This window comes from Triturus cristatus, chromosome 1_2 (genome assembly GCF_964204655.1).
Source record: "Triturus cristatus chromosome 1_2, aTriCri1.1, whole genome shotgun sequence".
Lineage (NCBI taxonomy): Eukaryota > Metazoa > Chordata > Amphibia > Caudata > Salamandridae > Triturus > Triturus cristatus.
This window is the reverse complement of record NC_140580.1, coordinates 694,527,088-694,553,707: the sequence shown is the minus strand read 5'-3', so window position 1 is coordinate 694,553,707 and position 26,620 is coordinate 694,527,088. Positions and strand designations below refer to the sequence as shown.

The window sequence follows — 26,620 nt, the reverse complement described above, 5'->3', positions numbered from 1 at the left end:
GCGATGGTTAGGTCGTTCAAGCAAACCTGGTACAATGCAAAGTTCAGGACAATTGCAGAAAGCATCTGTCAGAGGTGTTTAGTTTGTCAGCAATTTAACACTGGAAAAAAGACAGTGGTGAGTCTGGGGACAATAGGCAGAGAAGGAGGTCCTTTTACAAGAATGCAGATTGATTTCATTGAGATGCCCCAAGTAAACAGACTGAGGTATGTTCTAGTGGTAGTCTGTTTGTTTTCAAGGTGGGTGGAAGCTTACCCGACTAGAAGAAATGATGGATTAACAGTGGCAAAGTTACTGTTAAGGGAGTTGATTCCTAGGTACGGGTTTCCAGTAACAGTCGAGTCTGATAGAGGTGGACACTTTCAAAATGAGCTTATGGGTTTGATTTGTGAAGCATTGAAAATACAGCAGAAGCTACATTGTGCATACCGACCAGAGGCTTCTGGTGTGGTTGAGCAGATTAATGGCACAATCAAGAATAGGATTGGAAAAATGTGCTTAGCCACTGGCATGAAATGGCCAGATGTTTTACCTCTAGTTCTGATGACTATGAGATCTACTCCAGATAGAACTACTGGTTTGAGTCCGCACGAAATAATAATGGGACGTGCAATGCGCCATGCATTCGTGCCTGTCAATAAGTTGGTGACAATAACTGATGACATGATTTTGGATTACTGTAAAGGCCTGGCTGACGCAGTTCATTCTGTGTTTCACCAGGTTGGAGAAGAAGCTACCACACTTGAGAAGAAGCAAGCCCATGATCTGAGTCCAGGAGACTGGGTGAGGATAAAAGTTCACAGAAGAAGAAATTGCTTGATTCCAAGGTGGGGAAGGCCGAGACAAGTTATTCTGACTACGACGACTGCAGTAAAGTGTGCTGGAGTGAAGCACTGGGTACATGCAAGTCATACTCTGAGAGTTCCAAACCCAAAAGAAGGGACTGGTAAAGAGTATTTTGAAGAGTCAGATTCCAGTGATGATGAGGATACAGAATCAGTGGGGAAAGAAGTAGGAAGAGCTTCGAATGAACCACTGCGAGTATCAGAGAATAGATCAAATTCTGTAAGAGAGCCTGAAGTTTCAAACAGCAGTGAAGGGAAAAGAAAAGAAAAGAGAAATCACACAGAGACTACTCCTGAATCAGAAGAGGAGGAGATTGAAGAACCACTTGAGATTATACTTGAAGAAGTAGGGTCAGAAGAAGATAGAGAGGGACAGATTGCGGAAGACCCCCGAGGAGGTGTAGGGAACATTCTTGATGAGCCAGGTGAAGGGACAAGTAGACGGCAAGAAGATTGCGTGTCGGAGACCCGAGGAGGGACAGGAGTAGGGAAGTCTCAAACAGTGGTGAAAAAATCTGTGGAAAAGAAGAGAGCTGCTGGAAAACGGAAACAAGAGGCACTTGAAACAGATGATGAAGATGAACAAACAGAGGGTCGAGTTCTGAGAAAGAGAACTTGGATTGGAGAAAGAAGTAATAAAGAAATAAAGCCGAAAAAGGTGTTAAGAGGAGATCGTTGGCCTAACAACAGAGTTAAGAGGCTGAGATACAAAATAATAAGAGCAAGTACATCGAAAGCTGAACAAGTGAATGAAGTTTCGAGTCAAAGTTCAAAAGCTGAAGGAGAAGAATCAAAGGAGTCAAACGAACCAGTGGAAATAAAAAGAGTAAAAGTACAGATCACCGGAATGGTCTTATGTGGCACTGTCTGAAGGAGGAAAAGAAGAAACAGTGACTCGAGATAATCCGGAAGAGATCTTGAGAGAAGTGGTTGAGGAAGATACTGGTGAAATTCTGAAAGTACTCTTGACTGACATTGGAGAAGAGTCGAGTACTGAGGATTTTGATGTTGGAGATCTAATACAATTTGATGTTGAAGAAATTGAAGTGAAGAATGACAAGTATCCAAACTGAATAAAGGAAGGATTCACTTGGATTAAGTGAACGAAGAGATCATTTGGATAAACTGAAAGCTGAAGAATTGCTGAAGAATTGAAAAAGTTTCAACAGTAGTGGAGTAGTAGAGGCTAAACTAAAGTAGTAAAATGGCTAACATAGAGGATAATAGAAATAGATGTGCCTTCTTTAAAAGGTGGTGTAGGATGTGCTGCTGCTGTACTGGATTATTAATGCTTCTATGGGGTGTTTTAGTTTTATTAGTTACTTTTAAAGTAGAGTTTGAGATGCATACAGAGAATGTGACAAATGTAGAGAAGAATTCGCAAAAAGTAGTTCCAATTAGAATTAGTAATACTTACATACACAAAGATAGGTCAATTAATAACTTTTCTAGTAATGTTTTTTCAAAATTGTTATATGAATATGTGAAAACAATGGAAGTAAGGGATTGCTACGTCTGTCTGCAATTACCTGCATCCGTTTCAGAGGGTGTTACTTATCATCATTTACCAGCTACATATGGTATTTCCTGTAGTATTTTAAGTAGTGTTTTTTATTTGTTAGGGAAAGTAGATTATAAGATGTCTAACAGAGATAGTATTTTTGGGCATTTGCCAATGAACAAAGAGCTGAATCCAGCTAAAGAAGCTAACACTTTTGGTGAAATTTTTATTGAAGAAAAAGGATTAACATTAGATTACATTTTTAAGAATAATTTAACTTGCAGTTTGAAAGGAGAGGAGAAAGCTTTCCTGGATATGGTAGAAGAAAGGAGATTGAACATGCATGAGAAAGCAGGAAAATATAAAGTGAGTGAGACAATTTGGGACATTGAGATGGGAAAAGAGTTGAAGAATGGGGCTAGTCCAACTTTAGCTCTAGATGCACCACAGAAGGGTAAACTTTGTATTACGAGAAGGAAATCCCAATATGATACATATTTTGTTGGGACTAGTGAGTGCCATGATACATACTTCATTGCAACAGGTTGGGGTTTCAGAGGTGGAGAAGATACAATTTTTCCAGGAGTATATTATGTTTGTGGGAATAAGGCTTATTACAAGTTGCCTGTTCATTGGTATGGCACGTGTTATGTGGGCCTGGTTTTTCCAAAGATTTTTCATATAGATAAAATAACAGATGTAGAACATATTAACTTACTAATGCGTTTTAAGAGAGAAACTTGGTCTGAAATAGTGGGTGATATTTTTGGGGTTTTGATTCCAGCAGTGGGAATTTCTTTGAATGCTTATGGAATTCGGAAACTGTCCACAGTGGTTGATCGCTTATCGACAAATACCGCTGGAGGGTTTCTTTTGGTGAATACGGAATTAAGTGCCGTACGTGCCATGTCTATGCAAAATCGACTTGCCCTTGATATTCTATTGGCCAAGGAGGGTGGAGTCTGTGGAATGCTGAAAGTTCAACATTGTTGCACTTACATTCCAGACGAAAGCAAAGACCTGAAGGTCTATATCAAAAATATTACTGATTTGCATGAAGAATTAGTACCACTTGAAGCTGAGAGTTTATGGACTAAAATAGCTAATAAAATGATAGCTGTTAAGGATTTTATTGCAAAAATAGGTAGTACTATTATTGGTAGAATATTGTTTCCCTTAACTTGTATAATTGTTGCTTTATTGATAATAAGATTGGTGTGTGTGTGTTGTAAAAACAGGGGAGGGAGAAAGAAATTGAATAAAGAAGAGAAAAACAAGAGGTTGAAAAGAGAACCGCAAGAAATTGAACTAGAAGAATTGGGGGAGAATGTTTACTTAGAAACAAAAAGGGATGATGAAAGAGTGACTGGTGTGTAATGTTGTGTAAGGGGAAAAGACATTTCCGATTTCTCCTAAAATGGGACTAAATTTTCACTAATTTTTTTTTTTTTTGGGTTTATTTGGTGATAAAATCACCAAAGGGGGGATTGCTGGAGCAGAGTTTTCAGTTTGAAAATTCAGTGGCTTTTGAAGCTCTGGCATGTCTATTTGTTGTACTAATTTATTAATAATTAATAATTAATTATTTGTCTTGTGCAAGTGTGTTTATATTAATCAATCCGTTTGTCCTAACAAGAGAGAGTTACACGTGGGTGTGCATAAATGTGCTGTTTTAAAAAAATAACGTGCGTGTTTTCATGTTTAAACGTTGCTATGTGCTGTTTATTTTTGAGCACAAAACGCTTTCCGAATTAATGCTTTCTATGTTGCAAGTGCTAGATAAATGCATACACATAAGGGTATTAGTGGGGTTAACACTGTTTAATCACTATGCTGTGGTAACGTTGTTTTTGTCTCTTTTAATTAAGATGGTCTATTGAGGCCTATGATGGCCTAGAAAAGATGGCCGACTTGTGAGCCTGGCTGTGATTTATAATATGAAAACTGTGACGAGGGAGACCCCTGCTGGAAATGGTCCTGAAGTTAACTGACCATGGTCCTTGCTTGCTTGTTTGAAAAACTTTCCATGAGGACAGCAGCAGTTTTTGGGAGATCTCCAAGTGAAATGAAAGTGTCCTTGGCAGCCTTGGGAAACAAAGGAGCCTTAGAGAGAAGCTCTGAACTGTAGCTCGATTGCCGAGGAAAAGTAGAACTAATATGATACATGTTTTATTTTCTTGGTTCCTGTTCCGTAGTTTTCATTATGCGTACTTTTCCTGAGCGGAGATTCTCAAATGTAGCGATGTTACATCCTTTCCTTCTCGCTCTGCTCAGCAAGTCCGGCGGACATTACAGTTTTTTCTATGTTTCCAATGTATCTTTCTATTGTTTAGAAACTATAAGAAATGTTAGCCTAGAGAGGGTTTTTGCCACTTGCCATTTTGCCTTTGCCGCGTACCGAATCTGCGTTGCTGAGGATTGATGCTGAAGGGACTTCGTCTTGAGAGACATTTACCGAGAGACTTGTCCTGACCCGTTCTGACATTTAGCTAGAATAGGTAACTATGAGAAATGATTTACTCTGATTGATTTTCTTTGACTAATTTTAGATAAAGCAATATAATTTTAAAACATGGTGTTGGATATTCTTTCTTGTCAATTATTGGGTTTACATTTTTGATTATTGCTGTATATGTTGTATAGATTATGCTTAAGGACAGTCACAAAAACCAGGTCTTATCGACCTCGGTATAGATGCAGGGTGTTTAGGAGTTTTCCTTCCACAGGTTTATTGCTGGTAGAGTATTTGAGCATATGTTAGTGTAATGGGCCCTAGCGTATGATGTATGCATGTGCGTGTAACTGTGAGATTACTTTATCCGTGGTAGTGGGAATATTATACACACCCTGATCTCTATCACCCTCACATAGGCTACATAGCATGGAGCAAATACGAGCCTTTTAGAGCACATGTGCCTTTCTTTGACTTTTCTATGACCTGGGCAGCTTGGCTCCGCTGCCCCAGGTCAGTCCGGTCTCACGAGTTCCCCGTCCTCTGGCCACCTGTGATTAGCATCAGGGCTTGACACACCATAAAGTCTTTTCATCCTACACAAGCCTCCAGCTAATCTCTTTCTCATCTGACTGTTCCTGCTTTATGGCTTGTTTTCCAAACAGGAGATGGCTCATGTTTATTGGGGCCTATCGATATTTGATGTGGGATCTGAGCCTTGCTGGGTAAATAATTGCGGGCTGGCTTAACTGGAATGTGGGATGGTCATCATGACTCTGCCTTTTTGTTTGTAATGTATAATGTAATGGCCATATCGTAAACAAAGGAATGTATGCCTGAAGCAGGATATTCTGTATTTTAAAAGCCCGTTTCTGTGATTTTTAGCAGTCTCCTGAGAACATACACGCTGTTGTACTTCTAGGATACCTGTAATTTGTCTGCAGCCAATAAACTGATCTTTGACTTCACCCAGAAGACTCTGTGTTTCTGTAGGTCTGAAACAGGAAGAACCCCGAAGTCATAGGGTGTGTTCCCCTGCACCGCTGGGTTTAAAATACCCAGTACTTCAGTTGGCGCCCAACTCGGCGCGATTTCAGCGGTACCGGTCCAAGCCAGAGGTTCGTGAGGAGCTTCGTGTGGAAATTCTGGAGGAAGGCCGCCACTTCATCGACCCCTGCATGTCGACGTGGTCCAAAAGTCTTTTCTGCGAGGTTCTCCGCGTCCCAACGGCTGCGAAGGACTGCTGCCCTGATTAATCGCCCTGTTTTGGACCCTTGACGATTTTTTGGTAGAGCGAAACAATCGAGAGAGTCTTCTGGTGACGCCATCGATCATCAATGTTCAGTTAAGTATAAGTGGAGCGTCTCCTAGTTTGAATTTGGTATTCTTCGGGATCATTTTGATTTGGTGCTTGCAAGTCCCAAAGCCAGAGGACTCGTGTATTCACGAGACTATCGTATTCGATAATCCTTTGACGTTTGAAACTAGACTAGTGAGCGAAGATGACTGGTTCTAGTGTATTTTGTAGATTGTTTTGTTTGGGTTGTGGAAGGGATTTCCAGTTAGAGGATTCATGTCCGGTCCCTCCAATTGGAACTCCTACTTATGAGCTTTATGTAAAACATGGCATGGGCCACATTGCATATAATGAAGTATGGATCCGATACACCAGAAAGGACGGTGTTTTAAAATGGCCCCAAAATGGTAGTTTCGATACAGATATCTTAGATAATTTGGAAGTTAAATTGTTTAAAAAGAAAGCCCGGCCGGCGATGTTTGATTCTTTCCGCCTATGGCGAAAGGAAGCCAAACAGAAGGAAATTAAGCTAGCAAAAAAGAATAAGAAAGAAAGAGGTATGTCAGTGATGCAAGCAGCTGTGCAATTTAAAGATAATGAGGAGGAACAAATGAATGAGCAATTGCACAGACAGCGCAAACTAGGGATTGATAAATGTTACCCTGTTTTGTCACCCCTTGTGCAAGATGAGACAAAAGAGAATGAGAAAGATTCCCTAAAGTCCCATTTGCTATGTTCGCCACCCCCATATGCGCAAAACGCCACCGCACCTCCACAGCTTGTAAATGCGCAGCCTCCAGTAAATATGCCGCAAGCCTTCCCACAGGCGCCAGCTCCTCCTCAGCCGGCTCCTACCCCTGCAGTGCAGCCCTCTCAAGGGCCGCCAGTTTTGTTACCTGTTACCCCCGCGCTTCCTGCGACTTTGCCTAGCACGCCAGCGGCTTCCCCTGGAGCTCCTTCTTACACTACCCAGGTACCTGTATCTGAATCTGTTTTTCTTCCCTCTGTCTATCCCCCCGTTGTTGCTTCAAATTCTCCTTCAGCACGACAACGACTAGCTAATGTAGTGACTACTTTAATGTCGCCTCTCTTTGGGTCATCTAGTGTGACCCCTGGTTTACAACGTAAGCAATTGCGCAGTCAGCTGCCTGATCCTGAAGAGAAAAAGGTATTAGATCATATGGCGCGTAGGTGGATTATTTTTTCTTCACTCTATGAGGTGGAGTCAGTTGTTGACGTTTTTCACCAATGGGATGCCCCGAAACAGAGGTATGTGTTCGAGAAAATGTGTGAAATCCTCTGTGAGGAATTGGATGATCATGGTAGAGATCCAAACCCGCAGGAGTTATGTCGAGTGAGATTCGATTTTGGAAAAGGCACGATTGTGGGCCCCGATGTGAATAAAGCAGTTGCGACCTTATTATCTTTGAGGAATGATGATTGCCAGCAGTCGTTGTTTGAGCAGGATTTCTCTGTGGGGAAGAAGGTAAAAGCGCGCCAATATCCGATGCGTGAGGTTCCCCCAGTTTGGAGACCTGCTGATCCGAATGCTAATCCACCTGTTTTAGCACATTTTCAGCGTGTTTGGGTGCATGTCCCATGGAAGCGATCTGAGGTGTTAGCGCTTAAGCAGACATTGCCTGACCCCCGTAAAAACCCTACAGGGTATTATAAGGAGTTATCCCAAACTGCAGAATCGTGCGTCATGAATCTGGCTGACATAGATATGTTATTTGGGAATGTTGTTCCACAGCCTTTATGGGGATCCATCCGTAATACGGATCATGCTGCAGAACTAGGGGGTACATGGGCTAATATCGTTGCTGCAGACGCTAGACAAGTTGGTGGCGCAAAGCCTGACCCTTTAGTGGCAGAACTCCCTGGTCGAATTATTACATACATGAAGACCATAATGCCCGCGATGCGCGTAAATTGGGATAAACTATCCGCATGTAAACAGAAGAAAGATGAGACAGTGTCGGATTTCTTCACCAGGTTTGAAGAAACGTTTATCGACCACAGTGGTCAAGACATGAGTACTGAAGGTGGCCAACGCTTATTTGTTGATAAATTTGTGCAGAATCTACTTCCCGAGTTGTGTAAGAAATTAAAAGACTCAGAAAGTTCTTGGGCTGTTTCCTCTTCAGCGCAAATACTGGCTACTGCACAGTATTATGAAAATAGAGACAAAGATGAGAAGGATAGAACAGATAAGAAAACGAAAGAACTAAAAACAAAGGTCCTCTTGCAGCAGGCCTATCCGCCACGTGGAGGACAGAATAATTATAGGCAAACACAAGGTGTCTATCACCAGCCCCAACAGTTTCAGAATAATCAGCAAATGAATGGGTATTATCAACCACGTATCCCTATAGGTCCCAATCAATGTTCACATTGCAAAGAGGAAGGTCATTTCAAGTATAGTTGTCCAAAATTAATGCAGCGTAACAGTAATGCGTATGGCGCAAGAGGTAGAGGTGGTCAGCAAGCTCCTAGAGGTAGGGGGCGTGGAAATGTTCCCCAGAACGCGCGTCCTCTTCCGCCTCAAAATACCATAAATAGCTTTGATCAGCAAGCCAACGCGACTGGTAATACAGCTCAGTACTACAATAATGATTATTATGCAGAAGATGACAATGTAGAAGATAATGATTACTAGGACAGCCGTAGACAGAGAGAGGGAGTTGTTTCAGTGCCAGTGGATCAGAGCGGACCTTATGTTAAAGTAACTACAGCAAATGTAACAGAGCCCTTTCTGCTGGATACTGGTGCTGCAAACAGTTCAATCATGCATTCAAAACTCCCTGGCGCGCCTTTGTCTGGCGAAATAAATGTCTCAGTAGGTTTTTCTGGCGCCCCAGTTAGGAACCCGATTTCTAGTCCTATGTCTCTTTCTGTTGGACCTTGTGAGCTAAAAGCACCTCTCATCCTAACGACAGGTTGTGGTGAAAATCTGCTAGGATTAGATTTGCTAAAAAGATTACATGCAACACTATATTGTTCTCCCTCAGGAGTACAACTTACATTAGGCAAGAAAGTGATTTCCCCAATGTATTTGTCTAAAAATGCAATGCCACCTGAATTGTCATCCCTTCCGGATGTCCTTTGGGCTACTGGTCCCAATGATGTGGGTCTTTTGGAAATACTGCCATATGTGGTCACTTTAAAAGCCAATGTCAGATTGCCACGTATTCCCCAGTACAAGATCTCCAATGAAGGTCAGAAAGCATTGTTAGCAATTGTCAGTGATTTGATTAAAAAGGGTGTAATTGAAGAAACAAGAGGCAACGTTTGCAATAGTTTTTTTTTACCTGTCTTAAAAAGAACGGACCCTTCCCAACCACCTGTTTACAGATTTGTGATTGATCTTAGAGAGGTTAATAAGATTGTTGTACCACAGTTTCCAGTTGTCCCTGATATAACTGCCTTGTTAACCATGATTCCAGCCTCCGCTGCATGGTTCTCAGTGATCGATCTGAAGAATGCCTTCTTTAGCATCCCAATTGCAGAGGAGAGCAGAGACATTTTTGGCTTTAGTTTAGGAGGTCGCAGCTTTCGCTTTAAACGCGCTCCCCAGGACTACTGTGAAAGTCCATCAATATACAGTCAGGCTTTAAAAGCGCAGCTTGATGCACTTGTTTTACCTAGTGGCGCTATAATTATTCAGTATGTTGACGATTTACTAATCGCCGCGGACACTGAAAAGATTTGCAAAAACGCTACCTTGTCATTGTTGCGTCATTTCTCTGCCTTTCATCACAAAGTGTCTCTCTCAAAGCTGCAATATTGTCGACAAGAAGTGACCCACTTAGGTCATCTCTTATCGAAGGAGGGAAGGAACGAATTCAAGCCATTGCACAGTTGAGTGTGCCAAGAACACAGAGAGAAGTGCGTGCTTTCTTGGGCATTACTTCATACTGTAGGCATTGGATTCCCAATTTTTCCTTGTTGGCAAAACCTTTATTAGCATTAACATGTAAAGACACACCGAATCCTATCCCATGGTCTGAAGAGTGTCAGAAAAGTTTTTGGGAATTGCGTAATGCATTATGTTCAGCTCCTGTGTTGGGTACCCCTGACTACAGCAAGCCTTTTACATTGTATGTTCACGAGAAAGATGGTTGCGCATTATCAGTGTTAACACAGCCTTTTGGCGACAGACCGCGTCCATGCGCATATTTTTCATCAACCTTGGACCCTGTAGCGAGGGCATTGCCAAGTTGTCTGAGAGCCACAGCTGCCGCAGCTATGTCTATTCGACAGTCTGCTGGCCTAGTAATGGATAATACATTGATTGTTATGGTTCCACATGCTGTGGACACATTGTTAAACAGGACCAAGACGCAGCACTTAACTAGTGCGCGATTATCTGGATATGAGCTGACACTGTTAGCAAATCACATACACATAAAGAGATGCAACACGTTGAATCCAGCTACATTATTGCCAATTCCAGCAGATCTAGATGAGATTGAGCAACATGATTGTCTGTTCAGAACAGAAGAAGAGACGAAAGGGAGAGTAGATCTTAAAGATACTCCCCTGACTGAGTGTGATGGTACTTTATGGGTGGATGGTTCGTGTTTCAAGCTTCCGAATGATAATACGACTGCTGCATATGCTATCACGACTTTGCACACGATTGTGGAAACTGCGCGTGTGCCACAAAATTCGGCTCAAGCAGCAGAATTGATTGCCCTTACGAGAGCATGCGTGTTGTCTGAAGGAATGAAAGTGAACATATATACGGATAGCCAGTACGCCTTTGGCGTGGCTCATAGTTTTGGGTGATTATGGAAGGAACGTGGGTTCCTGACTTCGCATGGAGCTAAGATTCAGAATGGCAAGTTGGTGAATGATCTCCTTGAGTCACTGACCCTACCGTTGCAAGTTGCGATTATGAAATGCAGTGCGCACAAGAAAATCACTTATGATGTTGGTCGTGGTAATGCGTTTGCTGATGAAGTCGCGAAAGAAACAGCAAAAGATGTGAAGACTCGAATGTATGTTGCAGGCCCTGCCAGATGGGTTGGTGATGTTGGAATGTGTGAAAACACAATAGAGAGTTTAAAGTCCCTTCAAGCTGAAGCCACAGAGAAAGAGTTGAGCAAGTGGAGAGAAAGTATGGGTAAGTTGGATGAGAATGGTTGTTGGGTTGATCTGTCAGAACATAGGCGATGGTTGTTACCTGATGCATATGTGCTTCCAGTGGTTACTATGGCACATGGAATGGCACATATCAGTATGAAAGGAATCTGTAAGTTATTGGCTCCAGTATGGCAGAATGCTGGAATTCCCAAGTGTGCAGAGAATGTGGTCAAGAATTGTATGGTATGCTTGAAGTACAACCCTGGTAGGGGAACCCCAACTCCAGCTGGTCATTTTGCGCCTCCATCATATCCATTTGAAGTTTTGCAGCTAGATTTTATCCACATGAAAAGATGCAACAACCTGAAATATGTATTGGTGGTTGTTTGCGCTTTCTCAAAATGGATAGAGGCCTATCCTCTAAAAGATAACACTGCTCTGTCCACAGCCAAAGCCCTTGTGAAGGAATTTTTCCCTAGGTTTGGAATGCCAAGAATGGTGTGGAGTGATAATGGAAGTGAGTTTGTGGGTCAAGTGATGAAGAATGTGTGTGAGGGAGTAGGGATAAAGCAGAAATTTCACGCTGCAAACCACCCCCAATCAGCTGGATTAGTAGAGCGCTACAATGGCGCTCTAAAACTCAAACTGGCCAAAATCCAAGCGAGCTCAGGTCTTAAATGGCCTGACGCTCTGCCTCTAGCACTCCTGTCCACCAGAATGACTGTGCATTCACGAGTGGGACTTAGTCCCTACGAGGTCGTTTTTGGCCGCCCGGCCAATGTATGGGGTGTGCCAAGACCGGCGAAATTCAGTGAAATCGAGCATCCAGTACTGCTTGATTACTTGTATGATTTGACGGTTAAACTGCGTGTTTTACACCAACAGGTGCATGATACTCTCCCCCCGGCCTCTGAGGCTCCAGGACACCCCATTGACCCTGGCACGTGGGTGCTCATCAAAAACTTCCAGCGGAAAAGCAACGATGAGCCCCGCTGGATTGGCCCTCACCTCGTACTACTGTCTACAAGATCAGCTGTTCGAGTGAAGGGGAAGAAGAACTGGATCCACGGCGCCCACGTGAAGAGGATCCCTTTGCCTCTGCCGTATGACCAGTGGGTCCAGGAGGGTATCGCAGACTTTGAAACAGACACTGTACCTTGTTTTGTGCCGTTCAGTGATGCACGCATAAAAGGCACAACTTCAGCACAGGAAAGTGACGATATTTTGCAAGAAGCTGTACCACCGTCAATTCGATTGGACACCACAGAGCCTGAACTCTTGTTTCAAGATCAAACAGTACCTGGCCGTTTCCATTATAATCTAAGACCAAGGCCCATGGACAAATAAATATTCTTTTTCTTTTACCTTTTTATTTTTTTGATAACCAGAGCTCTCCCATCTGAAGGACTTTCTTGATTTTTGTTTGTCGAACCACCATCCGGGTTCAGCCGCAGGGTCGCGGTGCCAAGACTTTGGGGTACAGGCCGAAGACGTTAGGTCAACGGTTCTGGTTGGTCTAGGGCGTCCCCTGGACTGACAGGCGTACTCCTTAGCAGAAGAAACTCACCCGCCGCGAGCGGCACGATTAGAGGATGGAGTTTTTTAAGATGGAGAGACCCGCTGAGGAAATGAACTTTAAAGCAAGAATATGTAAAATAATGAAAAGCAAACGTTTTGTGTTTTTATGCCTGTTTATACTATGTAGTATGGTAGTGTTTACTGTAGGATTTGTATTCTTCTCCTCTCAAGAGCCCATTGCACCCACTGTACAGCCTATACCTCCTCCTACTGTCTCCTCACACTCTTTTCACCCTCTGCCTGAACACGAACAAGCTAGACGATCAGAGTTTGTGAATAACTCGTTTATTCAGCTCCTGCACCAGCACCAACTAGTCATGAATACAACCAATTGTTGGGTGTGTGGTTTAATGCCACATACCATTAATAAGGGTATTCCTTATCTAGTGCTGCCGTATAGTTACAATGGATCGTCATGGGCATTCCAGACCATGTTTCTCTATGCACTAGATGCGTACTCCCCGCCACAACCGCGTTCCATCAGACCTAGCACCAATAACAAAGCTTTAATGAAAGGAGTTGCCGATATGAGCAGAGATATCGATGCATACTCATCTATTCCCAAAGAAGAGTTGAGAGCTTATGTAGGGTGGAATGCAACGGGGTATAGTATTAGTCTGGGTGAAAGACAGCAAAAAATCTCATCCCCAATCTGGGTCGTACCCCACATAGGTCGGTTCTGTTTGCAAGGTAATGGTCAGAATCCTAGAGCTCAACTGGGAAGTAGTGACTGTACTGAGACGTACACTTTTCCGTCACAGTTTTCCCCTGCGTTTTTGGCTGCCAAGGGTACATATTTTATCTGCAATGACCGAGCATATACATGGTTGTCCCCTGATTTCTCGGGCACATGTTATATTGCAAATCTGCTGCCGCCAACATTTACTGCTGCCTCTGACTATCACAAGACCAGAGTTGTGAGAGGCGTGATTAGTAAGGAGGATACTGCCGGTCAGGAAGCGGGAGATTTCTTTTTGGGTTTCCTGCCATTTTGGGGACCTATGGTCAATAGTAGGAACCTGAGACAGCTGACTCGTGTGGTTGAATCCACTGTTAATGTTACGGCTGGTGCCCTTGGTAAAAAAACACCAGAATGCAGAATGGAGCTGCGAGGACCGAGTTGAAATCTTGCTTGTACCCAACTAACCAGGCTTGCCCCGACCCCACACTTGTCATCAACGATATACCTGTTAAGTGGCAGCCCACTGTCTTCGGTACCTTGGAGTACGTGTTTCTCATCAGTCATTCGACCTATTTATTTATTTATTTTTGGCAATTTTTAAAGCGCTGCAATTACCCGTAGGTGTCTCGGCGCTAGCAGCTAAAGGCTAACTAACCAGATAATAGACATTGAAACAGTGAATAAAGTGATCTACAGGAATGTCATTGGGAAAACAGCCAAGTCTTTAGCTGCTTTCTGAAGACAATCAAAGATGGACTAATCTTTATGTTAAGGGGAAGGGAGTTCCACAATTTCGCCGCTGCTATGGTGAAACATCTGTCTCCCCAGGTCACTTTTCTTGTTCTGGGAATCTGAAGCATGTGAGCCGTGTTGGAACGCAACGTTCTGGGGGTTGCCAAAGGTTTAAAGGAACTTCTCAGGAATCTAGGTCCCGTGTTATTTATTGCCTTATAGACAATACAGAGGGTCTTGAACTTCGTGCGGCTTCTGACTGGAAGCCAGTGCAGTTGGTCGAGATGTCCAGAGACAGAGCTGTATTTGGGAATGCCCAGTAGAATTCTGGCGGAGGCATTTTGTGTTAGTTGCAGTTTGGAGATAACCTTTTTTTGAGCATTGAGGAAGAGGGAGTTGCAGTAATCGATGCGAGAAAACACCAGTGTGGATATGAGTGTTTTTCCCATAGCTATGGGAAGGTACGGTAGAAGTTTCTTTATTTTCCTTAAGATGTTAAAGGAAGATGACACTACCGAATTCGCATGATGATGGAAAAGGAGCTTGTTGTCGAATATCACTCCCAGATTTCTAACTTTACTGACAGGTTGTGGTGGGGTTCCTAATTCCTCAGGCCACCATGAAGGGGACCACACAGGTTGAATATTTCCAAACAGCATAACTTCTGTCTTAGCTGAGTTGAGTTTTAAGCAGTTGGAAGCCATCCAACTGCTAATGGCCCTCATACCATTCTTGAAATTTGCTGCGACCGTGGGTCCATCTTTGTGAATAGACAACACCAGCTGAGTATCATCAGCGTATGTTGTCAAACTGATGTTATGCTCCTTTATTACCCTCGCTAAGTCCGAAACATAGATATTAAAAAGGGTCGGACTTAGCGAGGAACCCTGAGGGACTCCACAGGGAAGGCTGAAGGTGGGTGAAGTAAAAGTGCCCAACTTGACCGCTTGGCTACGATCCGCCAAGAATGATGCAATGAGGTCCCTAGCTTTATGTTTAATGCCGATGGCCTCGACACGGCCGACCAAAGTTACATGATCGACCGTGTCGAAAGCCGCCGACAAGTCCAGCAGTATTAGGACAGCCTGTCCACCCTTATCCATTGTAGCCCTGATTTCATCTGCCGCCTTGATCAGGGCGGTCTCTGTTCCATGACCTTGCCGGAAACCAAACTGGGTTTCGTCTAGCAAGTCATTAGTATGAATGTAGTCAGAAAGTTGTTTATTCATGACCGATTCAAAAATCTTGGCAGGAAACGGCAGAGATGCAATGGGACGATAACTGGAGGGTAGTGTGGGATCTAGGGAAGGTTTTTTAAGAAGCGGCCTGAAAATAGTGTTTTTCCAAATGGTAGGATAGGATCCAGTGACAAACATACTATTGCAGATACGTGCAAGTGGCATAGAAATAATGTCTGGGATGTTATTGAGTATGGATGGATGACAGGGATCCAAAGGGGAACCAGATTTGATTGACTGAATTAATTTGTGAATGTCTTGTGGATTCGTGCTGGTAAATTCAGTACTACCTACTAGAGGGGAGCATCTTGCGGGCGATAGCAGCCATCAAGTTGCAAATGCTCTTTTGGCAGATTCTGCCCCTAACCGTCCAGGACCGCATAGCGCTACTTAAAATGGTTACGCTGCCCGGTTACTGTATTTCTTCACTAACTTGCTAGTGTATATTAGGCCTCCTTTCTTCTGCTTCTTTGAATGTGTCATGTGTCAGTTCATATGGAGTGAATCGCGGTACAGGGTTGCATTGTCCAAGCTATACTTACCAGTTGGTCAGGGAGGTCTCGCAGTACCTAACATGGAGCACTACTACCTGGCAGCGCAATTGCAGTGGGTGGCCAGATGGGCCAGTGGACTAAATCTTGATGACAGAGCTGTGCTGTCACCAGCATGTATGCACTCGCCATTCCTTGCTTTCTTTCATCCCGGAAGAAGTGGTGGGGTGTCCGTCCAGATAATGCTGGAGCTGGCTAATAAACACTTTCGCTGCTGCTTGCGTCTCACATGCCATCCCGTATGTGCAAACATTACCACTGCAAGGCATGCTGAGGGGTGGCCATGCCAAAACAAGGGCAGAACTTTCGGCCTATCAGACGTTTGACCTACAGATTCTGGGTGACTGTGAGAAGTTGGCCTGGTATATGCTGTCCACTAATTAAAGTGGGCACCTTGCACCAGTCCAAATAACCCTTATGATGATTTAAGAGGTCAAAGATAACCTTAGAAAGCTATCCAAGTGGTAGCTGTGGAGAGCAGCCTTCAGGCTTAGTCTTGAAGGAATGTTAAGCAGCTTGTTTTACCAGAATACAATCTTGTTGTATTGGCTAATGCAAGGAGAACCACACAGTAGTTATAACAATATATTTGTATTATTATAACACACCTTAAATACCTCACAGTCTCTGCTACACGCAGATAAACACAAAGCACACAATAATGTAGCACAGAAACAATCGTAAGTAGCACTAAGACACAGTGGGCTCCAGCTGTACAACAAACTATGCACTAAAATAGTGGTATAAGAACCACAACTCGAGTCAAGACAGTGTCTAGCGGATGTAGAATCGCTGGGACCCCAAATAACCTCCCAAGGTGAGTAAGTAGGGCCCAAACGGAGGACGGGTGCAGTGTGAGAACAAGACTGCGTGCTACGTACAATTCAATGGGAGAGTAGCGTTTGCAATTTCAGTGTTTAAGGACCCTCCCCAGTGGATTACAAAGAAACCCTTTAGAACATAGAAGGTTGGAGATCCACCACACCCGTGGATACCGAAGTACCTGAATTACCTATCCCAGGGAAGCCGGGTGCAAAAGTTCGAAGTGATGTTGGAAACCTCCGTCGTTCTCAATGGGAGTCTTCAAAGAAATGCCACTGCTGGAAAGAAGAAAAGTGTCCGGTGGAACCCACAGGTGAATTCTTGAAGGAAGGGACCTGAAAGCAGAGGGGATAGAGTCTGGGTCACTCAGGAGGGACCAGGGCCTCGGTAGACGAATGCCCACGGATGTTGGGTGCTTCAGGTGTGAAGATGGAGACCTTGACTCTACAGCTGCAGGGACCTGGAGATGTTGAGGACAATCAGGAGCTGGATACAAGCTGTCCCACGATGGATGTTGAGTGCTGAGGGGTTGGTGTCCGGCAGGGGCACCAAAAAGCCTTGGCAGCGACAACCCACAAAGAAGGCAGAGGAAGGTCACTGTCTGGCCCAGCAAGAACCAAGAGACTCACCACAGCAAGGGGAGTCAGGGCAGGCCTGGAGCAATCAGGGGAGCTCAAGAAAATCAGTGTTGTTCCTCATATGGACCCACAGGCCGAAGGCACAGGAGTCATGAGGCGATCTCTAGCAGTTTAAAAAAACAACAGCCTGCAGGGCACGGAGTGTGAGGAGGCCAAATTCCTTTGTGGGAAATGTGCGCAGAGGTTGGGGCTATAGATAACCCAATGCACTTGGTTGGGGAATGCCAACAAGCATATGCACTTGCAAATGTATGCTGTGCACATGGGTTCAGGTTATGCGGTCCCCACAAGGGATACTGGCCTCAAACCTATTGAGAGGGCAGCTCAAGCTCAAGGAACATAAGTTCCCACCACCTGTGTTTCTGGAGCCTTCAGAGTCCACAGGAACTCAGGATCAGCAGACCGGTCAGTTACGTTACGGTGCCTGCAAATGCAGGGGAGTGACTTCTTCACCCCAAGGGAGATACTTCAGTTGTCCTTGATGCTCCACAGGTCCTGCGCGGAGCCTGTATGGTGCATGGGCACGGACAATGCTTTGGACATCGAGAGAGAGGAAGCCGGGCCCAGTTGAAGTCCAGCGAAGTCCAGAGTGTCCAGACGGCCAAAGGTCAGTGATTTCTTGATCAGAATCTTGTCCACGTCGAATCTAGGGTCCTACAGCCAGGTAAGCACTTTTGTACCCACAGGAGAGGGTTGGACAGATTCAGGTAACCATCCCAGGGGAGGGTCAGGACAGGGGGTGGTTACTTCCATGTCCTTTGTCCAGTTTTGCACCAGAGCAGGAGCCAACGGCTCCCAGGACTGGTTTGAACTGGACTATGCACAGGGACACCTTATGTGCCCCTCGTGCAGACTTTCAGGCACATTGGAAGTGCACCCACCCGGCTCCAATACACTAAATCTTGTCTGGGAGGTAGTCACACCTCCCTGCGACAGGATACCTGTTGAGCAGCCTTCCCCTGCTCGAGCTTGGCTCAGCAGCAGGAGGGGAGAAATGTGACTCTGGTCGGCAGCAACCATTTTGTGCTGTCTGGGTCGAGAAGGCTGGTACCGGGAAGACCAAGGACCCCGTGAAGCTTGCTTCTGAAGGGTGGAATCATACCTCCCACACCGGTATCCGATGTGGAGGTATGATTCCAAGGTGTTTGATACCAAACACGACATGGTGTGTTGCAGCTGTTTTGCAGGTAGCATTTTACGTAAGCATATAATTCACTTTTACCTGTAGGTCTGGATGCGTCAACGACAACCGTGGAGAATGATCTTCGGAGGCTGCAGGGGTGCTCTGCTCATGCAGGGGCACCCTCTCACATAAAACCCAGCACCCTGCCTTCATGATTGTCAAGGCCTGCTATAGGGTTGACTTATAGGTTTTAAGGGTAGTGACCTGTAGATATAGTAAACCTGTATCTAAAGTAAGTGGTGCATGCACCATCTTTCACAGGCTGCAATGGTAGGCCTGTAGTTCCATATTGCATGGCCTCTCATGGGTGGCATAATACCTGCTTCAGCCCATGGTACCTATGTCCTGGGTACAGGTGTACCATATACTAGGGACTGACAAGGGTACCCCAGTATCCAATCTGGAGTGTACCTAAGTACATAACACAACCAATTTAGGGAGAAAGCAGATAGACTGGGGTCCTGATTAGCAGGATCCCAGTCTGACTAGTCAAAAACCAGCAAAACACCAGACAAAAGTGGGGGTAACCATGCAGTCAGATCCTACCTTCCGACAGTGACCTATACCAAGATGAGTTGCTTGCACCCTTTGACGCCTTAGTAGAGGACGGTGGACTTCGTACCTTGTTACTTACAGCACTGCGGATTCTATGGGGGGAGGTGTCCCAGGAGCCTGACACACATCTCATAATTCAATACCTATACGTGATGGCCACAGGGAGGCATCTCACAAAGTGCACACACACAGCACACCCAATTACTCTCTTCAACATCGCTGGGAGGTGGATCTGACTCATCCGTGCACAGACTGCGAATAGGTGGCTATACTTAAGGGACCTACCCATATTCCTATAAATGCCAGATTCCATCTTATTCAGTACTAAGTATTGCACAGAGCCTATTTTACCCCAACTAAGATCAACAGGTACTTATGGCATATGGATGTTTGTTGTCCCCGATGTAAGCTGATTGACGCAGATCTCATTCAAATGCTCTAGGGCTTCTCCGCGCTCACTGAATACTGGTGTAGCGTCACAGCACACTTAGCTGGCTGCACTGGGTGGATAGTGGCATGTACCGGAGATGTATGTCTCTGGGTGCTCTTCTGTAGATCGGCTAGGCACAGGGTGGAGACCAGGTCTATAGGTCTGGGACTACTTTCAGCAAAATGCTGAATCTCTAAGAGAAGTATCGCTTTATGCTGCGAAGACACATTGGAGTTACGTAAAGGTCCGATGGCAGCCAACTGGGATGTTATATTCCAGGAGTTTCAACGCAGGGTGCACTTGCACCCTGTCTTGCCCCTCTTCCCCCTCCATCCGCATCGTACATTTCCCACCTCCCTCATCATCTTTCAGGGATGCAACTAGATATGTACACATTGATCCTATGGTTGTGTGGGTAGTGCAGGTGGTGTGGGAGAGAATAGTAGTAGCGTAGACCTGAGTTTGGCATCAGTTAATACTGTTATTTCCTAGACCTTGGTTCCTCTCCATTCCCTTCAAAGTGCAATACTCGTCAGCTCCTATTAGTGAAATAAGATGCAGCATCCAATCCGCGTATGCCCAGTAACGCATATTGGTGAGTGCCCCTGTGTTAGTCGCAGTGGCCTATGCTCCAGGCCATACACTGAACAATTGACTGAATTATTATTACCTGTGATGTGTGCACCTCTGTGCCTGAGCTGAAATGATGCTTGTAACTGTATGGCAACTATAGTTTTCAAAAAATACCAATCAAGAATTTTAAACAACAAAAAATGGATGAGGAAATTCCCCTTTCTAGATTATTTTTGTGTTGAAAGGTGGTCCTTCTTGTACCAAATCAATCAGCCCCGCAACGTAGGCCCCCTTGCACCACGGTGCAAGGGTGCCTGCGTTGGCGCATGGCAGCCATTGTGCGCCAACGTTGGGAAAACAGACAGGAATGCGACATATCTTATTGATAGGGCACATTCCTGCCCTTTTGTTTTGTCGCAGGGCAGCACAGCAAGATTCCTTGCATCGCTGTCCTGCACCAAAACCTCTTAAATTAGGACCCAAGTGTGTTTGCAGTGTTTTTAAGACCAAGTAATTTCCGACGTTAAAAAACTGCCGCTAATGGGACTTAGCGGCAGTTTTTCTTTTTTAGCGAGATATTAGGAAATCCTTGCAAATATCGCGTTGTGTGTTTTGCAGGAGTTTTTTCTGTGGGAACGCCCACCTTGCATCTCATTTTCGGTGAGTGACGCTAACAGAAGTGGTGCTGTGGAAAATTCACGTTAACGCTGGAAAAGTTTCGCTAACTTGACCTTGCGGCAACTTGTAAATATGGCAATTAAACCAAGCTGCTGTAATGTAAAAAAATTGATGCTACGGTGGCGTTAAGTCCTTGTAAATATGCCCCCCAGTGTTATGGACCCACCTCCCTCACCCTCATAGTTCTTTCAAAGGAGGCAAACCGTTTATCTATATCGTTCCCAACCACAAAACTAGACACAATCCCTTTGGGCAGTCACAGGTCATATAACGCCTGTGGATAGCTCTTGTTCACTGCCAATATCTCTCTGGAACTTCAGGCCAAACTTGACCCTCCTTCTTCTTGGGCCAGCTTCTTTTCTTCAAGGGTCCATCTCTTTTCCACCAAAGCCGTATTGCCATTTGCTCTTCTAGCTCTATGCGAGCCTTGTTAGACTGAGCTTCCCTCACTGCCAGAGAAAGGGATGGTTTGAAGTATTGCACTGGTATGAATGGCCCACTTTTCCACCTCCTCCAATGGAAGGATATTGTCTTCTTCCCTCTCTGTGGCTTTTTCTGTTTCTGAGGTAGCCTTGGATAACCGAACTGCATCCTGGGCCTTTAGGGCTTTTGGGAAATTGGCTTTTATAATTCTGTTGTCTATCTTGGGATTCATTTTCTTACACAGAGCTTTCAGCTCCCAGTGGGACAGATTGTGTAGGTTAGCCAGGTCTAGTTCCAAGGTCCCCTTAAACGTTTAAAAGGAGCAAAAAGTGGAATAAAAAAATAATTTGGAAACATCAAAAATTACCAATTAAGGACAAAAATAAAAGTCAAAAGCTATTTTTGCTTAATGAGTATTTAGGGATTTTTAAATTGTTAACTTACTAGCTGTGTGGTACTGCTAAACCCAAGTTCTAGATGCCACCACTGAAACACCAGTGTGAGAAAGTGGGTTATTAGTTGAGGCGGTTGTGAGTTCTCACCATATAATAATGTCACAATTCTGTATCAGGTCCAGTTACGTTACTTTAATGTAAACCGCAGACCCGTCTTGGGCTGCTGTGCCACAAACTCAAAGGAAAAAAGTGCAAAGTACTTATCAATGCCAAAACAGTTAATAAGTAAGAATTACGACAAAATAAAAATCCTAATAAACTAGTACATATTTCTATCTTAAATAGACATCAAAACAACAAAAATCTGATGAAGGGAATCAGAGTTATGATTTTTGAAAGTTTTCATAAATCACTGCAATTCACTAAAAAAATTTCATGAATTGCTCCTTTTCACTTGTAGCAGAAAGTTTAGAAATGTTTCTGAGCACTAAAGTAAAAGTATGACCAGGTCTAGTTCAGCCCCAACTTTTTCGGGGTTGGTATGAAACTTTGACTTTTGTCACGTTTGAGACTCATAGACTTTCTGAAGTCACCTTTATATTAAAAGTGACTTTAAATCTGACATTAGCATCATGTCATGTTCAATGTAACAAATATTTTGATACCTTGAAGTACCATATCTGGTGTTCTTAAATGGAAGTTAGTACTTCACATTTGAGCTAGTGGAACCGCATTCTAGTTACTTTGACTACCAACCTTTCTACAGTGAAAAGGAAAATTGTGCGTTTTCATTGTCGGTACATGTAAAACACAAACAAAACATGTCTTTTTAAAAATGTTTTGCATTCTTTCTTTTGGGTTTTTACGACCTGCCTAAGAGTGACTTATAAATATTAAAAGGGAAGGTTCGGACTTGGCAAAAGGATCATTTTGCAGTGCCAAGATGGCAGTTTAAAAACTGCCCGAATAGGCTGCAGTGGCAGACTTTGAGGCTGGCTTTCACTTTGTCACTGCAGTTGTGAAACAATAAGTGCTGCAATCCACTAGTGACATTTAACTTATAGGACCTGAGGACAGTGAGTACCATTTAATAGGAAATTATAGGTAAGTTAAATATTCCAAACAGGTTAGCTAATTTCAGATACAATGTGAGGGGTCAGAGCACATGCTCTGGGGACTGGTCAGCCTGGCCCATGCACTTCAGAGTCAAAAAACAAGCAGAATCAGTTAAATTTGAGGGATGATCATACAAAAAGAGGCATTTCCTTACATAACGGTAATGAGTGATGTAGAAGGCAGAGTCTCCTTCGATACCCTAACTATCCTTGGGTCTTTTACATCACCCTGCACACAATTGTCCTTTTCAAATTAATCAGTGGTTATAGAATTGATATCTCAGATCTGAACTTTGATATTTATCTGATGCAACTAAGGCATGGATAGATGACATTAGCAGGGAGGTGTTTCTATAGTCCACTACACAACAGAAATCTCGAGAGCTATTGAGAGCATGTGTGGCAGGAAAGCTCCTGGATCAGATGGCCTTACAGCTGAAATTTTTCCTGCAACACTGACTTTCTATTTAAAGACCTTGTTTTAGGAGCCCATTAATGATGGAATTCATCATCCCACTACAAGGGAGGGGGAACAAATAGCAATACGTAAAGCTGGTAAATACCGCAACCAATGCATCCCACAGGTTGATCTCTCTTAAAACAGACAGAAAGGTTTTGCTGGGATAGTTGCCAGTCTCTTGGCAGCCTAAATTCCAGCATTGATCTTGATGGACCAAGCTAGTATTATGCTTGGAGAAGCCACATTATACCATATGCACACTCTCTGCTCTCCTGATTAATTCAGTTGAATGAAACTTAATGATGGAGCTGTTGCAACACATTGGTGCGGATGTATACTTGATGAAATTAATCTCACATCTCTACACTTGGCCAGAGACACATGCTGAGACTAAAAGTACGATGTATGTGTTCACAAGCGGGATGGAGCCACTTGCTCGCTAACTGCTTGAGTTTAATTATACTAAAGACTGGCTGTTCACAAGCTACATTTATCATTGTTGCTTTATGCTGATGACATATATATCAAAAATCTATTTTCAAATATATCGCCTATAATCTGAGATAAATAGAGCATGTATATTTTAGATCAGCACCTGAGTCGATGCATCATACGGGGGAAGTTAGAGGTGTTTCCACTAAAAGACTCTACTCAGTGGCTTGAGCTAGAATTCCCACTCCATTGGAAGAAAGGTGTGGTATCTAATCTTTAACCTGAAGTAGCAGGACTATAGGTTTAAGTACAATCTTCTTTAGAGCCAAGAGTGTTCTAAGAATGATCGTGTGGTTGGAGTGACTTAGCCTCAGAACTCCACTCTGTCAGTTACTTCTCGCGACAAGCTGTAGAACATTGGACCTTTCCTAAGAGCATTGCGGAGAAAAACGGCATTGCATCCTACTAAATCCGAAACGTCCAGAAACGTCCTAACACGTTTTCGGACCTCCTTCTGCATACAAGGTACTGTCTGCAATTGCCCTGACCCCTGGGGCGATTCTATTGTCTTTCTTTGACTATGTTGTACTTTAATTATACAACACCCCACGAGCAAGCAACCCCGGGGAGCCAAGCATTCCCTGGTCCAAGTTGAGGAAATTCTTCCTCAACTATGCTCGAGTTTGCAGAGTCTCTTTAAGCGCGGAAAGGAGATCTGCGCTATTGTTGCTCTGCTTGGGGCCCGAGGGGCAGGAGGTGTTTGAACACCTTCCTGCCCTTAGGGAGAGTGAGTCAGAAGGACTGAATGAGTTTGATATCTGTTTAAAAAACTAGACAAACATTACCTACCAAAGGTGAGTACCATATTAGAAAGGTACCACTCTTGGAGGTGATTTCAAAAGTATCAGGAGACAGTTGAAGCGTACGTGACTGATCTCAATAAGTTAGGGACCATGTGCAAGTTCGAAGGCTCCCTGGACGAACACATTTGCGACCAATTCATGTTGGTTTGCAACATAGAGAAAATAAAGGATGAGTTGTGGAAGAAAGATGACCCCAAATTAGATGAGGTTGTGTTAATTGCCAAAATAATTGAACATTCCCTTTCATGCATGGAAGTCATAAAAAATCAGAATGGTTTCTTGAATGTGAAAGTGCAGGATATGAAAAAAACCTCCCTGAAACACTTGGAGTCTGTGAACACCAGTCCTCCTGCCCACAACTCCAAGAAAGGCTTTAAGGGCAGGTGTTTTTGTTGCGATATAACCAGAAATTTGGCTAATGATAAGACTTGCCCTGCTCTAACTTCTAAATGTCATAACTGTGGGAGGATAAGTCATTTAAACAAGGCTTGCAGGGCTCAGAAAAGGAAGAAAGGCAAACGTGTAAAAGAAATTATCCTGGAAGGAGAGAGTGTTTGTGAGTATGATGATTTACATTGCGGGGAGGTAGTACTACAGATTGGACAGAACAAGTACAAGAGCCCCATTGACAAAGTCAAGGTAAATGGTAGTAGTATCAATATGCTTTTTGATTCAGGTGCGAAGATTTAGCTGATTCCCAAAGATTTATTTGACAAGACGTTGAAGGGGAATGTGAAAGTTTTCAAACCGGACACCAAGCCTCTGGCCTGTGGTGGACAGCCCATAACGTTGTTTGGTTACTTTATGGGTGACATTGAGTATCAAGGGAGGCTGACAGTGGGGAAAGTTTACATTTCATGCAGAGGTGATAATATTGTCAGCTGGATACATCAAGGTGATCTGGGTTTGTTTCTAGTTCCCGGTAGTGAACCCTGCATAGTCCTCAGAGAAATTTGCCCACATGAGGCCGCTGTGGATGTTGTCTCTGGTGATCTCAATAAATCTGACGGGCAGATTGACTTGTGCGGTGAAATTAAACAGGTGTTCAGTGAGAGTTTAGGGTGTCTCTCGGAGTATACCCATAAAATCACACTTAAAGCTGAGGCCACGCCAGAAACTTGTAAGGTACGCGGGGTGCCTTGCTTTCAGGGAGTCCAAGAGGTTGAAAGACGAGGGCATTATTGTGAAGACTGAAGTGAGCAATTGACTAGCTTCAGTAGTCCTTGCATGCAAGGTTTCTGGAGAGGTGAGATTGTGTGTGGATCTCCGAGACAGGCATCCCCTACCAAACATAACTGAAATGCTATCGCAGTTGGAAGGTGCAGTTGTTTTCTCCATGTTAGAACTTAAGGCCGCATATGATCAGATCAAGATTGATGATGGTTCCACGAACTTGAAGGCCTTCATAACTCCGTTGGGGACTTACAAATTTACCAGGTTGTCCCTCGGCTTAAATTGTGCAGCCTCAGTGTTCCAGTGGGCTATGGAGGATGTGTTGGGGAGCCTGTCGGGGTTTAAGATCTATCAAGATGATGTTTTGGTCTACGGCTCATCCCAGCAGGAACATGAAGATAGGCTGAGATCTGTCCTCAAGAGGTTTAATTTTCACAAAGAAACAAGAGCGACCCATATGTCCTTGCGAACTGGGTATTGCTAGTAAACAGAGACAATGTTCACAAGGAACTCATTTTTCATAAAAAATAATTGATTTTTGCAGCAATTAGTGTATCCTGCTTAACTCAAACAGAACAGACAGATATAGAATGAGACCGTAGCTCAATAAGGCATACCAATATTTTAACAAGGTTTTGCCTCAAGGCCCACAGAACAATATTTTTTGTAGTCGTCACTTTAGCTGAAGTGAGTGTTATGTATTTTGCATAACAGTATTTCACATACAAAATGGCATACAATATTTACTGTCTATGTATTTACATTATATACATTTTCACATTTGAAAGGGATTTGTGAACCCCAGTTAGGTGACCATAACCAAACCAGTGAAGTATAAATGGTGCTATTGGAAAATTTGTAGCAGTGGTTATTGTAAATAGAAGAGGAGCCAATTGGAGATGTAATACAATCAATT

The 26,620-nt window shown here is 43.8% G+C and overlaps 1 protein-coding gene across 2 annotated transcripts in view; it reads left to right on the top strand.

The window, feature by feature from the left end:
* LOC146867847 (cysteine-rich motor neuron 1 protein-like) overlaps window positions 1-26,620 on the top strand; it is a 303,005-nt gene that overhangs the window by 14,092 nt on the left and 262,293 nt on the right. The window lies entirely within an intron of this gene.